The following is an 18,789-nucleotide window of genomic DNA, read 5'->3' on the forward strand; positions in this document are numbered from 1 at the left end:
AAATCACAAATGGCCATTCTTTCCTCAGGAAATAATTCTCTAGGCCATTGCAAAATAAAATAAATTTCTGAACTCAAACATAGTGGGGGCTTTGCCCCCACCCCCTCAACTGAATATACCAACTCTGAGATCGCTGTACATTGGGGAAAGGGCAAATCCCAAATAACGGCCAAGCAAATTCTTTCTCGAGGAAAGAATTCACGTATGTGGCCATTAGCAATTTTAAAGTTTTGACTCTTAGGTGTCGATAATTAGGAATTCAACAACCTCAGCTGTCGAACATCTAAAAGGAACCTTCATTTTCAGTAAATCTTTCATGTTAACAGATTTGTTTAAACCAGGATCATTAGAATCACCCAATCAAAGCTGCCATGTTTTTTTTGTCCAATAAACTATTGGCATCCTCCTCTCTAGGTTCCTTACAGGTACAATCTAAGGCCTAAAATGTAAATTTCTTAAAATTAATGCAGTTTGTGTCTCTGTTAGATACTGCTCACATTCTTGCTTTTGATAGTATGTTCTCATAAATTCATTACAAAGAAGCTTCTAATGGTTTTGCCCACATAGCAGGCCTGACAGCTAACAGATAAAACTAGATAGGCTACCATCACAGAATTATAATAGAACTGTTTGCATTCTGTGAGTGAACAGAGGTTTTTTTAAATGTGTAGATTTATTTATGGGAGCTCTGTTGTGTAGTGAGGGCAGTTGAAACAAATCAATCTACAGTAAAGTTTTTTTTCTGTTATAATTCTATGAATAAAGTAAAATTCATAATCTTTGGAAACTCTATAATCTGATAAGTATAGGCTTGTTGATGGATTAGTGGTTGATGAAAAGCTTGATTTTGTCTAGCATGTCCAAAAGTTAGGAAAGTTATGTTCCTATTCTTTTGATATCTTCTTATATATATGTTTTCTCTTGTCTCAACATTGTCTACTTGCAAAAAATATTGTATGCTTAATTTTATATATCTGCAACCAGTCAAAAATATTAAAAGTTGGTAAAGATATGTGCTATTTCCACAAATTCCCTTATTTGCCTTTCCAGTCATTTGCATCAACCACACAAAAATGTAATGTTGACACTTTTTCTGTCTTTTATAAATGTACTATTTTCTTGAACTTCAAGTAGTATAGCCTTATGGTCTGTAAATGAAATTCACAAAAGTCTATATATTACTGCAATACAATAATATGAAGAGGTAAAATGATACATCTCTGTAGCCAATTTTCCTCTCCTATATGTTGCTGACATACATTTTCATTAACGTAACTCTCCATACTTTAATACCCCATCACTTGTTTTATCTTCATGTAAAATTGTACTTTTACATTTTTTTATATAAAGCTCCAACCCCCACTATAATTTTCATATTTATAACAACCATTTTTTTTTACCACTGTGAATAAAATTTCCCTTTCTGTACTATTTCTGGAAACAATGTTACTATCAACCGCTAGACACCCATTCTAGTTCTATTATCGCATATTAGTAATGTACATGGAATTCCTATAGTTTCATCATATTGATCACTGCTGCAGCAGCCTTAGCTATATGAGTTATGTCCTTCCAAAGATGTAACAGCCAGCCATCTTTCAGAGGTTCATGGCATCTTCCATGTGCCCAAACTGTCTGGCATCTCAAGTAGAGCTGACTAAAAGACAAGTCTGGATGCCAAGCACTTCAGAGTTTTATTGCAGCTGTTCAAATGGGTTCCCTTTGGTGAAAAAAAAAACTTCAGTTCAATATTGTTTGTTTATTATTAATATTTTCCTCTTCAGTCAATTTATTTAATCTGGTTGTTTGTGTTTTAATGGACTGTTGTGACACTGTGCTGTGTGTTTAAATGGGAGTGCACCTGTCAGTTTAAAAGTTGTTCAAAGTAACTGAAAACTATTTTTTTCTTTGTAGAACTTATATTTATTTTACTTTAAGTGGTTGGCAAAGTATCTAAAGTGCTTTTAAATGTATTTGTCTATGAAAAAGTGACTTTTAAAGACTTTTAGTTTTTACTGGCATCTAATACTTTTTACCTGGGAACAAGATACCATTTTGGGCTTGATGATGGAACAGTCTGTTAGTCCACAGTTAGCTCTTCTTCCAGCCGCAAAAAGAACAAGTTAAACAAACAGCCATAGCCATCACTACAGGCTAGCAAGTTCCATCAGCCTTAGTTGGGTGACTCTGTTGTGCCCATTAGTTGCATCTCAGACTATTCATCTTTTACCCTGGATCCCTCCAGTATAGCAACTATAGCCACTATATGACTCAGGGGTTAGCCACATCCTATGTGTCTGTCCCCTAAGTGGGCAAGTGGCAGCCATCTCTATTGGTCCTGAGAGATGGAAAAGGGAAGACTTACATGTTTTGTCAGAATATCATGCCCATCTCTGGGAAAGCTGCTCCTGCCATTAATTAATAACACTCTTGGTCTCATTTTCTTGTCCAAAAGAAACAAAAAACAAATCACGTATCTACTCTTCCTCAAATTTCATTTGACTGGAATAGTTTACTTGGTCTGGCTCATGGTTAAATTCAGGTTATTGATACTTCTTAGAAAGCAGTCTCTGGTAAAAATAAAATAAATAAATAAATAAAAGGATAACTGTGTTCTTGCACAGATTCAAGATTATGAATCTAGACAGGAGGGTAACTCGACAGATACAGGGTTTTCTCCTCAGATGTATGATTCAGACTCAAAGGAAAGCTTAGTTTATGAATCTCTCTGTGGGGGTGGTCTCTTTCTAGAATGTGGAAGAACATTGAGGTTTCATAGTTCCTCATAAAAATACTATGACTTGTTAGAGAAGAAATTTTCAGAACCTGTACCTATTCCTCCTGTTTTCTCAAGAGGATGTGTGTATTACTGCCTGCATTCTCCCTGATAGTCATCCAGTTGCCCCTAAAAAGGCAGAATGTATAAAGTTCCTCTGTCTTGTAAGTTTTATACACACTTCCCAAACCTCATCTTGCAGCTATAAGTTTAGTTGTTCTTTCTTTTGATAAGCACTTAGCTAATTTCTATCCTACTCTTAATGGTAAGGATGGGAAAATTAATTATAGGTATGGGCAAAAACATCTGTACTTCTGCAACTATGATTTTCAATTTTGAATAGTCAAGTTCAAACATTAAAGTCTTGTATTAAATTTTATTCTGATAAATTGTAAATGTATAAGGAATGTTTTTATCTGCCATCTCCTCCTCTAAGGGAAAATCTGTTTAAATAACTTAGTTTGTTTTATTGTTCCAGTCAGTACTCTTTGTTTACAGCATGTATGACTCTGTTGATACTTCTTCAAGGGCTATGGCCACTGGTACTGTTTTGAGGAGGTTAGCATGGCTGCATTCTCAGAATCTCCCAGATGATGTTAAAATAAGAGGTTAAATTCTCGTTTGAATGCAGATCTAGTTTTTGGCCCCTCTGCTGCAGAGATGATCAAAAAGTGTTATAAAAGGGGTTAGCTGATATGGGGAATCTCTTAAGATTTTTTAGTCCACTTTCTCCAGGGTGTTCAAGGTATTCTGTAACTCCTCATCCTGTTTTGGCAAGAAATAAAATAAATAGTCTCAGAATGCAGGAAACAGACATTTAAGAAGAAATGGTGAGGAGGTTCCAAAAATTATTCAGAATGTTTATTTACTAGACTTTGCTCCCCCTTTCCACCCTGGCAGTCCTTTTTTTTTCTTCCAGAAAGCTGGAATCTCCACTTTTTGTCTAAGGCAACAGATAGCTTCAGACAAATAGGTTCTGAAGATCATTCATCAAGGATACTGATGGCAATGAGAGAAATGTCTTCCTTTCCAGGGAGTATTTCCTCATCTTCCAGACCAGAGTCTTTTTGTTTCCACCTGTCCTTCATCACATGCTGTTCCAGGTTAGAAAGGGATTTCATTCAAGGATATTTTTAATTTCAAAGGAAGAAAATGCTTGGAGACCAGTTGTCCATCTTTCTTTCATAAACCTGTTTGTGATAGCACCCAAATTCAAAATTATGTTACTTCACAACCTGTTATCCCATCTTCCTCAGTCAAGTTTCCTTATAACATTAGATTTAAAAGATGTTATAATCACTTCCCTATTAATCCAGACTTCAATCATTTCTTAAGGTTTTGTCTGTCTGTATCACATTATCAGTTCTCTGCCTTACCCTTTAGACCACCAAGTGCACCAAGAGTATTCACAAAGTGTCTTGCTTTAGCTATAGCTCATTGCAGGCTACAGGGTATCTACATTTTTCCACATTAAGATGGATTGCTTATCTTTGCAGACTATTTTTCAAATTGCCAAGAATTTCTCACTTGGGTGAGAAATGTCTTATACAAAGCTGGGAATTGAAGAGAACATTCAAAAGTCATTATTTTTACTCAAGTAATTTTTATCTTCAAACAAAAATATTGCAGATACAACATAATTTAAGTTAGAATACATGAATAACTATATACAGTATTTACATTTGGCCAGCAGGAAAAATCAATAAATGAAACCAGTTTGATTCAAAATACATAGACTGACATACAATTAAGTAAAGCATTTACAGTAACCAAAGAGAGGCACAGTCCAATTGTAGATTTTCAATAAGAATTAGTACCTTGCTCCAATTATTTGTTAACATGTTAGGATAGGTTCTTAGTTCTTTAATCTTGATCTCTTTTCTGTGCTGCATCTTTCATTAAAGATAGAAATTCTTCCATGGATGGTGGTGAAGTGGAATTCCATTTTCTCATTATGCACTTTCTAGCAATTGCTAGAATGGTCCACAGCAAATAAAGATTGTCCATCTTCAAATGAGGACCTTCATTTATATTCAATAGCACTAAAGATTTAGATAACATAAACAAATCTGTGAATAGAGTTTGTAAAATATTAATATCATTCCAGAATTGTTTTATACTAGTGTACTGACAAGCGTATGTATCCAGTCTGCCTTGCACGCTTGAGAACATCTCCAACATAAAACATTACTAGAAGTATTAAACTTGGTTGTTTTATCTGGTGTTAGGAATGTTCTATGGAGAAATTTCCAGGTATAAATGCTCCAGTGCTGTGATCAAGAGGTTAATTTAACAGAAAGCAAGAGAATATTTTTAATTAATGTAGATAAAGATAAGGAATGCCCCTTAGTAATATGATTCCGATATTTTTCTTGAGGTTTGTTTTATATGTTATTAATATTTTATACAGACTTGAGGTGATGTTATTCAAGTTGAAACTGTTATAAACAATTTCATATAAATAGATGGCAAACTTTAATTTTCCTTTGAAAGAAGAACTATTAATTATTCTGCATAAATCATGGGAATATGACAGGACACTTTGTAGAAATAGCCAATCTTGAGATGATAGTTTAAATTGCATTACGATGTCTTGACTACCTAGCACCTTAATTTCATTCATACAATGTTACCAACATATGGAGTTTTTACATTCCCAGATATTTATAGTGTTCCTATGCAATTTGTTAGTAAAACGTTTTGTAATACTAAAGGCAGTCAATGTCTCAAACCAAAGTTTGGTCTCCATATTCATGTTAATAAATTTCCCGAATGTGTTAAATATAAAATTAATGGAATTTAATTTAGTAGGTTTTGATATATTATATTGTATACTAAAACACAGAGCATACCATAACTTATTAAATTGATTGGTTAGTGGAAAGTTAACTGAAGTATGATTTTTATTTAATAATATGGTTAAATATAAGCACTTCCAATTTGAAGTATAATTGAGGTCTACCCGGTTTATACTGGTTCAAATTATAGAGGCCTTGATATATGTTTCTATATCAGGAAATGTAATTCCTCCTTGTTCCCAAGGTCTAATATGATGAGTAAAAGTTATTCTGTTTTTATTTGGAAATCATAACAATTTTAACAAAAGAGAGTTTATGTTTTTAGGAAATTTTCTCTTTGGGATCATAGATATGGCTTGTGAGATATATAATATCCTTCATAAAAGTATAATTTTTATTACTTGTAATCTGTCCACAAAAGTTATAAACATTTTAGTCCATATTTCTGTATGGATTTCAATTATGTCTATAATGCTATTACAATTCATGTTTATTGTTTCTTCAATAGGGTGCATAAAATAATGCCTAAATAATCAAAATTAGGTACTTGATTGCCAATAATGTGATTTTTGCCAGCTTGTATTTTTTTCTTTTTATTCAAAAACAAGACTTTTATTTTTTTAATTAAAGTGTAAACCAGGAATTTAATGAAACTTAGTTATTAATAGATCTAACTATCATTTATAGTTGTTTTAAAATTAAATAAAGTGAGTAATATGTCATCTCAAATAACATTATTTTAGAGGTATAATATACACATTTTGTGTTTGGATCATTCCTTAATAACATGGCAACAAATCCAATAGTTATTACAAAAATAATTGGGGGCATGGGACAGCCTTGTTTGGTGCCCTTAGTTATAAGAATGGACTCCAAAGTAAATGGGTCTAATTTTATATAGGTGAGATTGTTTTTATATATATATTCCTTAGAACTGAAGTGAAGCAAGGAGGAAAATCAAATAAAGATAATACTTTAAATAAATAATTCCATTTTAATGATTCAAATGCTTTTTCTATATCTAAACCAATTATTAGAGCTTCTTGATGTTCTCTATTTAATATTTCAGTGAGGGTTAGTACTCTTTTAATATTATCATATGTGTGTCTATTATTTATAAACCCTGTTAGATCTTCATCTATTATCTGTGATAGTGGAATTTTTATTCTATTAACTAGTATGAACATAAATAGTTTATAACCATTAATTACCAGGGATATTGGTCTACAAGAGCCACAATGCTTGGGATCTTTATTTTCTTTTATAATTGGAGTAATTCAAGAATATTTCCAGGAAGGTGGTATGATACCCTGTGTCTCTACTTCAATTAGTTTTCTGTGAAAAAAGGAGGTAATACAAGGGGGGGGGAACTTATACATTTCTACAATGATACTATCAATTCCTGGTGTTTTATTAGACTTGCTTTCTTTAATATTGTCTATGACTTCTTGATATGTTATTTTATTTTGAAGGGATGATTTCAATTTTTCTGGAATTTTCTTAATATTTGAAGCAATTGAATCCAAATATAAGAAGCATCCACTGGAGGGCTTGATTTATAATGGTCATAGAGATGATGTTTACAGGCATCAGATATATTAGATACTATCTGGCCCCCCATGTGATATGCAAAAAGCATCACCTCTTTGCTAGAAATGGAATCTCTTGATTTTGAGTGAAAAGGAATTAAGTCTATGAAGTAAAAAGCCCTTTATTTACAGCTATCAGTTCTTAAAAGCTTGAAAATAGTGTAATACACCCTTCTATTTTCTTGAGAAATGTATTTTAAGAGGCAGGACAGTGAATTAATCAAACGTTATTCTTGATTCCTTCTGATAGGTTTGTGTTTCTGGAATGTCAGCTAGGCAACACAGTTCAAAGAGCTTTTCGTCACTTTCAGACTGCAAAGTAACAAGTTATACTTTTCCTTTTTAACAGTGTTATTTATATTTTGTCTAATTTCCTTCTACCAACATATTTACTTATACTGTAATATTTTCCTTTATTACCTTCTCTATCAGCCTCAAAACATTTACTCATCCTTTCATCCTTTCTGTCTTCTTCCATTAAAGAGTAGAAACATTTCCTAACTTTTTTCTTCAAGTTCTTTTATAGTGGCACAATTCAAGAATGGTCTACTGTTTTATATTTTTACAGACTCTTTCACAATTTCCCTTCAAATGCTCTAATTTCCCACACTGGAAACATTTTCTCTTTTCATATTTTTGAATTAATTGTGTACTTCAGACACACTTTATCCCTGTAACCAGCTATATTTACTACTGTTGATGTATGTACAGTTTTTACTTCTGTAACTTTAAGTGATACCCAAATTTCTCAAGCTTCATTACAAGCATTTCTTTCTTCGTACATTTTTTTAACTTCTAATAAATCTTGGCAGCAATTAAGGAAAAATCTCTTAAGTGTCAATTTTCATATCAGTATGAAATTGTGCAATTAACTTTGTTTAAACAAAATCTTCTTTGCTTGGAAGTTATAATGACACAAAAGGTCACACAGTTGTCTTTGATCAAATAACTGCAGAAAATGAACTACAGATGAAATATTTTCAAAAGTCACATTACTCTAACATCCATTTCAGAAATATCAAGGGGCAGTATATTGCATTGTCCCACATATCACATCTTTTCATAACAGATTCTAACTTTTGAAAATATTCTGAAAATAGGCAGAACTGAATGATTGTGTCTTTCAAGTTATTTTTTTTATCTCAGAAGCATAAGAGCTCACAACTGCCTTTTCTTTGCTTGTGCAAACCATCTGTACTTCATTCTCCTGACCTCCAGATCAGTTCATCCTTGTGCAGCATTCTTCCGTGCTCTGACAGCACTTCCTGTTGAGCATGTTTCATGTTGACTAAACCATTATTTACCCCCATCACATCTAGACATAATATCTTCAGGTTTTGGTTGCCATAGCACACTTTATTCACAACTTCCTCATGACCATCAGGATAACAATGTCTACAAATCTATATGTTTACACAGATATGTTCAACTTATGACAGGTCTTGCCAAGCAACAACCCCAGCCCACTCTCAGACCTACATACTAATTTCTGCCATCTTTGCCTGGAACCTGGGGGCCATCTGCCCCTGCTGTTAATCACTAGGTACCTTGGACTCAACCTTGTCAGAGCTCACTGTTGCTGGTCTACTCAACTTGGCACCATCCCCCCACCCCAGTTCTGGTGACATGTAAGCTACTGTGTCACCCGAGACACTCCCTCAGTATACCTTCCAACAAGCTCGTCTTGCTATACTATGAGTAGAATTCCCACAGGAGATGAAGTGCAAGTAAGGTGGGGTTCCCTATCCCCCTACCCCCAGCTTCCTTGCACCCACTTCTTTGGCTTGAAGGGAGACGGTTTGCTTTGTTTTGTCCTTGTGCCTTTCCTGCCAGGGTATGGCAGTTCTGCCATCTAGGCTAATGCTTTTACATTCTGTCCCATCTTCCCTGCCCTCATAGGAGCACTTCTGTATCACTGGCAACAAACAGCTTGTTCACACATCATGAAAGGTTTGTTTTGGTCCCTTGTTCCATCCAAGCATAATAATTACTATGTGCTTTGGTTGTCCTGACCCAATATATTTACATCTTCCTCATGACCAGTAATACAACAAAGTCTACAAACCAATATGTTTACACAGACATGTTCAAGTAATGACAGGATTTGCCATGCAAGAAGCCCAGACCACTCATTGATCTTCTTACTAGCTTCTACCGTGCTTGTCTGGAAACAAGACTACCTGCCCTAGGTGAAAAGCACCAGATGATGTGAAACCTGAAAATCTTGGACCCAAACTTGCCAGAGAAAACAATTGCTAGTTTGATCAACTTGGCACCGACCTCCCCATTCTAGTGTGATGTGAACTTCCAGGTCATCTGGAATTCCCCTACAATCTGTCTTTGACAAAGCCAGTATTGTGCTGTGAGTTGAATTTCCCTAGGGGTGGAGTGTAAGTATGGTGGGATTTCCTAGCCCTCATCCCCAACAGCCACCAGGCAGCTGGTGCTGCCTGGCTGCTTGTTCCCCTCATGATTCACATCAATGATCTTCTGCCTGGGTGCTCTTGTGTAGGTTGAAGAGATCAAACCCTGTGTCACAGTGATACACTCCATCTGGCCTGTACCATGCTTGATCCCTGTCATCAAGATTCTCGTAGCTGAGCATGAGTAGGCCATGTCCTGGGGATATTCCAGTAAATTTTCTGTTAATGTACTTTCTGGTCCTCTCAATGTTGCCAGGGCAGATTGCCTGGTGCCAGTCCAACCTGGTTAACATCTCAGACAATACCGTCCACCTGACACTACAGATGGCCTTCACCTTAATAGATCCCTCACTATCACTGCAGTTATTCTCTTTGCATTGCTAGCCACCAAACCATTGTGCCCTAAGTATATAATAATAATTATACTTGTCTGGCCACACTCTCATCACAGCTATATTGCTGTAGGGAGTAGCTGTTCCCATGCCACCCCTCTCTGTTCCTTACACTGCACTCATCACTTCCTGGAGTTGAGGCCTAATTGCACCCCCCAGGGTGGATCTCAGCTCTTTTGGCAGCCCAGTATATATAAAAAATAATGATTGCAAAAACTTGCTGGATGCCTAAAGTAGAATGGAACAAAAAACTCATGTTAGTGACAGTTTTTCTTTTGTTTAATATACACTGCTTTTTTATACCCCACTATTTTTTTCTAAACACCATTTTATCCTTCTTCTTCAAAACACCTCTGCTACTTTTTGTTGTAAATTCCCTTTCTTGCCTGTATGACATATCCTGACTAACATGCCAAAAAAAGCATTAGACTTCCATCTCCCTGATCTTTTGATAATGAGAACCAAAGTCCCCTCCCCATGCCTGTGGATCTGCCAATCCTAAACAAGTGCCACAAATATTGACCCATTGACTAGCCAGTGTCCTGCTCAAGACAGCCCATGCCTAATTACCAGTTATGGGGCATGTGTTCTGTGTCTTATATATGAACCCCTTGGGTGCTATATTCCATAACATGTTGTGCAGGGTATTAATCCAAGTGATAGGATAGAGCACCTTGGTCCTCACTGCTTTGATTATAACTTGTACTCTCTTGCCTTTCTGGTCTGTCTCTGATGACTGTAACCAAGACAACAGCCTCAATCCAACACCTGCTAGGTCACTGCACCTCAGGCCCCCATGCAGCTAATGGCTAGGGTACCGCTGGATCAATTCCTCAATTATAAGTGCCCTGTGGTAAAGGGATAAGAAAAAGCTGGCCCACATTGCAAATCTCCATTGCTCATTGTTGCCTTTAATCCTTTTAGTAACATAGGCAGCTTGTCTTCTCCTAGTGGCTTCCTGGGCTCTTTATTCCTAGCCTTGATCCATTCAAACCCTCTCAGTCTATTTTGCATCACTCATTCCTTGGTTAGGTTAGGGAGACACGATTCCTTCAATACCCATCCAATAGCTGCTAGTTGCCCCCTAACTGTGGCCAGTGTCTCCCGTTTATCTCACATGGATGTGAGGTATTTCATTATCAAACGTCATGTCAACTTCCTCTCAATTTCTGGCAGGTTATATACAAAACCCAGGAATTAATTTACCACCTTTGCATAAACCACTCTTGCTCCAGATGCCCATGATTCCCTGACTTGCTTCTGTATACCCTTTTTCCAGTCATCTAAACTTTTTCTGATGTTATATTTTACAATGTGTAGCCTTGGATTAAGTATAGTTATATCAAGTGCAAAGTGCTGTTCTGGTGCAGATCCGTTTAGTATTATAGCAATCCAAGGGTGTAGTTAATTATTTCTGTTACCCTCGGGCAATGTATGAAAGGTTCTGTAACTGTTGTTATTGAGTGTGTTACTAGAATGCGATGTCTCGCTGGTATACCTACATGCCTATTTAATTTAATTAACTTAGACTGCAAGCAATGTATATATGTTTTGAACTGATGATAATTAAAAGGTAAAAGATAGTTAATGGGGACATCAAAGACTAGGACAGACTTAAGGTTTTCTTTATCCAACACAGCTCTACACTGCTGGATCCCTCCCTGCATTCCATTCTCTTTACCTGGAGGTAGATGTTTTTTGGCCGCCAACGGAACCATGCGCTGCTATTAACCGCTAACACTGCAGTACTAAGTTGTGGGGTGTAGCAGAATTAGCCAAGCACTGAGCGCTTAGAACAGATAGTAATCTGTTGCAAATAACTTCCCTGCCTACCAACAACTCCATACAGTATCAACAGCACCCGCATAGTACTTGCTCGGACACATGCGAGACTGGCGCCATACTGTAGATCCCTTTAACACTCCAACACTCTGTAGCATCTTAATGATAGATGCCTAGCTCCAAAGAACTGTTATCTTGGTCCATTCACAGCTTAACCCTATTGTATTACTCCCTATAGTTGCCGTACTAAATAGGGTAGTGTGTGTTCCTGCCTATATTTGCCCTTCTGAAGAGGGTAGTGTGGGTTCCTGACAATCAATATACACTTTTATGGTCCCTATGACTCACAGAGGCTGTATAACTCTCCCGTTGTCTGTAGAGGCATCCGAGCAAGGGAACTAAGGTTTACGTCCATTACTTGACTGTTTATTCAGACTCCCAGCCTTATACAGGCTGCAAACATAAAACACCAGCCATGCTTTAACCACTCAGGCATGTGTGAGCCTGGCATTATATTAAAACCGCCTAATCACTGTATACCTTTGGTGGCGTCCCCAAACCGGCAAATAGATGCTTTGTTGCTCAAGCACTACTGTATAACAAGAAGTTACAGTGTATTTTGCGTCTATTCCATAGCAGTGAGGTTGGACAGTCCCTACTGGTGAATCCACCATGCTTCTGAGCAACAGAAGGTCCTAATGTAATGGAGTCTACCTAAAAATAAAGGTAGCCCTGTTACACATGGAATCTAACTGAACAAGAAGTTAGCTGTGTTATACACTAGTGATCATGACTTTGGACATATAAATAAGATTATGAACCAAAGGGTAGTATCTACATTTCCACATTTGCTTGTTATGTATACTGTTTGAAACGCTACACTTCAGTGTTTAGAAATGAATAACTGTAAAGGTCTGTTATGTGATAAATAGTGTTTTAGAACATGTTATAGTTATTTTTACCAATGTTTTATGGTTACATATCCCTGCTTTAAACTGCAAATTGCTATAGGGTTTTTTATGCTGCCCTGAGCTTTTATAGGATGGTTACAGCTTCTTAATTATATTGATATCTATATTACTTATCTGCAAGGGCTTGTGTGTACTGACTATACCGGGGAACTGGTAGCTATTACTGTCCTTATTCCTCATCGCTTCTCCTCTTAACATTCTCTCTAGCTGCCCTGCCCTACATTCACACTACCTTTAATCCTGCTGGAAGTGGTGAAGAAACCAACTTTATTCTGCCAAGGTCCTGAACAACCTATCCCTGAAGGAATAACTACTACTGCTTCAAGGGAAACCAATCTAAAGTATGTCTGTATACTCTTGAGTTGTGCTAAACTTAAACGCTCTTCCCACAACCTGACTAGATGGATAGAACTCACTGTATTTCTGGCTCTGCGGCAGCCACCATTCCCTTTCTCTATACCCATTTACTTAGCTCTCTATACCCTTTCCAGGTCCACCATACGTCCACAGTTCATAGGCTCTCCATCCTCGGGCTCTATAAGGAACCTTGCTGTGGTTACAAGGTTCGACTACTAGATGGCAGCCTGAATCCTCCTCTTTTCAGCTTCTATTGCCCATCCACTGTACTGTACTCTATCTACTACCCTACTACCCTATCTCCCCACCACTTTATCTGCTTCCTCACCTCCAGTCCTCTTTGTCTATTTTCCCTCTGTGCATGGTGGCCTACTAGCCCAACCACCTACACAGCTGATTGTTCTCATCCCAACCTGTCCTAAAACTCACCTTCCTTGGCTCTACCCACTCCATTCACCCTGTGGGCTCACTCCGCTCCCCTACCCTGCCACAATTCCCACCTGTCCCCAGTACCCCTACATTTATACTTACCAAACCACACCCCCTCCTTAACCCTACCCCCACACATCACAACCAACCAACCAAACACACTCTAACTGTACACCAAATCCCCACACTCCTCACCCACCACTCCACCATACCTCACTCTCTTGCATCCTCCCACCCACACTCCCAAATACCTACAGCATGTACCCCACAAAGTCTCCACTAACTCCCATCATATATCTAAAACCTAGTCAAATCTTGTACATCATACCACCACTTATCACTTTTTATCTCCTCACCTCCTATGAATACAGCTACCTACCTATCCCTCAATATCCCACATCCTGTACCACTGCTAGCTTCCACCCCCATTATTCCACCCCATTTCAACCCTACCTGTCCTCCAACTGTACTACCCCAACACCTCTTCATTCCCTTAGAGCCATCTACATAAAACCTAGGACTAGATACTATGATCTGCTCCAATTAAAAATCCAGAAACTAGTAAGGAAGTCTAAACTAACCCTCATAGCAGATGGGGATATCCACCCAAACCCAGGCCCAACCCTACCAGAAACCACAAGCTCCATAAATATTACTGTCACCAATCTACAGAGCACATACAATGCCCCTAATTCACTACTAATCTGTCACCTAATCATCAGAAGCATGAATAATAAGATTCACTATATACATGCCCTTATGGACAAGCACTCCCCTGACATATGATGTCTTACCAAAACCTGGCTCAAACCCACCATCCCTGACAATGAGGTAATACCCCCACCTACAATATTTTAAGACTTGATCAGCAAGGCAGGAAAGGTGGTGGAGTAGCCATCATGTACAAATCAACTTTACAGGTGTCCACCATCACCATCCTACAAAGCCTAATAACTAGCACCTCAGAAACACTCTTAATAAAGGTCTAGCTTAACAAACACAAAGCTCTCAACATAGCAAGTATCTACATGCCCCCAGGTGACAATATAGTGACCTTGGAAAGTACCCTCCAATGGCTATCCACTACACACCCCCAAGAAACTATTATTCTAGGAGACTTTAATATCGATTGGAAAACCTGTTCATCAAAACCCCCAACCACCCACATTAACTTAAATGGCTTCTCCCAAATTATAAACTCACCTACCAGAATCAATAAGCCCAACAATAAAGAACGCACCCTAGATTGTATACTTATAAACAACAAACCTCAGTTATATATATCAGGCACCCTACCTGAGAGCATGAGCGACCACTTCCTAACATATATAATAAGAAAGAAGAATGACATGCCTCAGCAAATCATCCTTAAAACCATTAGAAACACAAAAAACTTTAACCTCAACAATTTCTAGACCGAACTTAGATCTTGCAATTGGTCCAACCTAAAGATACTTCCCCTAGACAAAGCAGTCTCACACTTTAATATTAACTTCCTAGCCATCTTAGACAGGAATGCTCTCAAAAGAAATATCAGAACCAAAAGCAAAATAGCTCCATGGCTAACCAAAGGTACTAAACAAAAGCTTACTGCTAGGGACACAGCATGGACCTCTTGCAAATCCACCAGATCCACTCAAGATCATATTAGGTACAAACAATTGAGAAACGAAGCTAAAAAATCCACTAAGCTAGATACACAAACCTACTATTTCAGCTTACAGAAAAAGCACCAAAATCAGCCACAAAAATTCTGGTCAGGTCTCAATAAACTGCTCCATCCAGGTAAATCCACTACCCCCACCCCTTCATCTACATTAGATCTACCCCCTAAACATGTAGCAGAGGCCTTCAATACTCTCTTTACAGAAACAGTGCAATCCCTAGCTAATAACCTACCTCCCAACTCCGCAAACACCACTTCAGCCCCACCTGATAATGCATCCCCATTCAAATATGATCCAATCCCCACAGACTATATTAAATCCCTACTTAAGAAACTCAAACCCACCACCCTAGCAGCAGACTTACTCCCTGCTGAATTTCTACAAAAGGCCACAAACTAAATAGCATACCCTATCTCCACCTTAACCAACCGTACTCTCCAGGAATCTGATGTCCCCTCCCTCTGGAAAATCTCCCACATTATTCCACTTCACAAAGGGGGTAACTCCACAGAACTCTCAAACTATAGACCTATAGCCATTCTATCTCCCTTAGCCAAAATAATGGAAAATGTATACATAAAAAATTCTAACTCACCTTATTCAGAACAATCTCCTAGCCCCATCCCAGCATGGATTCAGACCTGCCCATAGTATCACAACGGCATTTCTCTCCTTCTCTCACACAATAAATCAGAACCGTAATCACAACATACTCTCTTCTGCTCTCTTTCTCGACCTATCCAAAGCAGTTGATATGTTGAATCACCACCTACTCCTAGACACACTCAAATCATTCATCCTAAACAACCTAGTAATCAAGTTGTTCCAATCTTACTTGCAGGGCAGACAACAAGCAGTATTATGGAAAGACAATCTATCCCTCCTATTACCAATCACTCTTGGAGTCCCCCAAAGGTCCATATTAGGCCCCCTACTTTTCTCAATATTCATCAATGACCTACCCAAAGTCATCCCAGAAGCAACCTGTATTCAGTATGCAGGTGACTCTACCCTAATCTGTTCTGCCACCACCCCCTCAGACCTACAATCCCTATCCCAGAGTACATTCAACAAAGTAGAGGTCTGGTTCAATATGGTTCAATAACTGCCGTCTCCTATTGAATCCCAACAAAACCAAACTTCTACTTCTCTCCCCTACCCGAAAAACCTCATCACGGAATATTACAATATCATCCAATAATGGCACCATAATCTCTCCAGAACCATCCAAAAAAACTTCTTGGTGTAATAATAGATAATAACCTTATATTTCTCACTCATATCAACAAAACCATCAAAACAGTTAACAAAAAACTAGGCTCCTTATATAGGATTAAACCATTCCTAACCCCACTGGCCAGAACAGCCATAGCTAGAACACACTTTCTCTCAACCCTTCTCTATGCCTCACCCATTTTCCTAAACCTATGGAAAGCTAACCTAAACAAATTAGCTAGCTTCTACAACAATATAGCTAGATTCACCACAGCCACAGCCTACAGAGCCCATCACTGTCAAAATCTTCAAACATTGGCCTGGCTAGAGCTACCCAATCAAATCCAATGCAACCAACTCATAGTCATCCATAAAATCCTCTACCAACCTAACAGTACACTCATTCTGGCAAATATTATCACCCCCTACTGCAACCTACCATCCCTCTGCTCATCTAACAAGATGCAAGTTCAATCTGCCAAAGCCAACAACTCAGCTGGAGAATCACTTCTCTCCAACTCGGCTGGTAAGAAATTGAACGCATTCCCCCCAGATCTTACCACTATAGCCTCCTTACACCAATTCAAAACATTCCTAAAGAGTCACCTAAACAAGCATTGGCTATGTCCATGTCTAGACCCAGGCTAACTCGACTTACATGCAACTCTTGAAGGTAAATGATGCAATTTGGAATAAACCTTCTACCTAAACCCACCCTAATTATATCTGCTTCTCTATAACCTTCAGAACAACATTCACTAAATCTAACCTAACTTCCTATGCTCAACTTTAAAATGCTGTGTTTCTAACTCCCTACGCTAACCATTTAAATCCTTTGTCTTTACCTCCTCTTTTGTATCCTATTATCCTAGCTTTTCTACAAATATGTCTTAAACCCTTCTACATCCAATTTCCAAGAACTCTCCTCTTAACTAAACACCTTTTTCTCACTAACCACCTTTTTTTCTCAGGGTAGTCACTCATGACATCAATCTAAGTATCATGCCATTCTATACACTAAAATGCTCTGCTATGATTGCTGTATATATGTAATACTATAAATCTACAATGATCTTAAACTTCAATGTAACCATGTATATATATATATATATATATATATATATATATATATATATATAACCTCCTATTGAAATTTTAAGATTTTACATATTTTAATGTAACCATGAATATTGACTGTCATTTTTTGTACATGTGGAGCTTTTCTTCCCGGGCCTCTGCTGAAAATGGACATGTATCCAGTCAAAATCTCCCGGTTAACAAATGTAAAATAAAAAATAAATAATTTTTTTGCTGTGATAGTCTCTCCTATGTCAGCTGCAGCAGAGGCCAATGCTCTGAATTTGTGGAATTGCTGCTGTGAGGGAGATTCAGCAATGTCATTCTGTGACCTGGTACAAGAATGAAATGTTATGTAACAAAGTACGCAAAACCAACTTCTTCACCACCCTGTATATCCATTCTGCTCTGGAATACCTGATGGCCAAGGCTACCATAGCCTGGTTGTCATAGTGAAATTTGTTACTGTGGTTTACCAATTTCTCTCTCCAAATGATAAGAGCTGCCAAGATGGGTATGATTTCTAGAAGTATAGTGTCACTTCTCAGCTCACTACTACAGTGTGCTGGTCAGTGGGTGCCAAGCCATTTCTTGCCATGAACTTTCCCATGCCCCTGTACCCCAAAGTATCAGTGGACAGTTCAAGATCCATGTCATTTACCCAGTCATCCTGCCAGAAAGTGCTGCTATTAAAATTACAAAAAAAAGATTACCATTTACCAAGGTCTGTCCTCACTTTGCACATTAGACACACTAGGTAAGAGTTCTTTTTGAGCAACTGTGCCAAGCTTCAACTAAATGTACAGTCATGTGCAATAACCCATCATGTAAAAGTGAAAATGTCTAACATTTCCATGACGCCTTCCACCATTGCTTACTTTTGGACATCAGTGCCATTATCTTATTCCTCAGTCTGTTGATTTGTCAGTCATTCTCTGACATCTTTTTGGTCAATAGAGAGGTGAACAAATTCCCCCTTCTAGAAGGACAGGTGGCAAATTAAGCAATATTCACTTGGCTTCTATTTTGGAACAAATTTGAATGGGTAAATGTTGTACATTAGACATAGTAGGGTTTTGAAAATACCAAATGGCCATCACAGACTTACCTCTTTGTTTAATATCTCTCACACCAATTGCTCTTTACCCCTTACTGATACCAGGCTATGACAATGTTTGTTATTAAACTTCAAATGTGCTTTAATAATAAAGAAATGCTCAAAATGCCAAATGAGTTCTCTGGCCACAACTGTGTTGGGATAGTGTTTCAGGACCTCCTCAAGTACCATCATTTTGATTGGAGAGTGACCCAGC

Source organism: Protopterus annectens, chromosome 7.part0 (genome assembly GCF_019279795.1).
Source record: "Protopterus annectens isolate FY-2018-M chromosome 7.part0, PAN1.0, whole genome shotgun sequence".
Classification (NCBI taxonomy): domain Eukaryota; kingdom Metazoa; phylum Chordata; order Ceratodontiformes; family Protopteridae; genus Protopterus; species Protopterus annectens.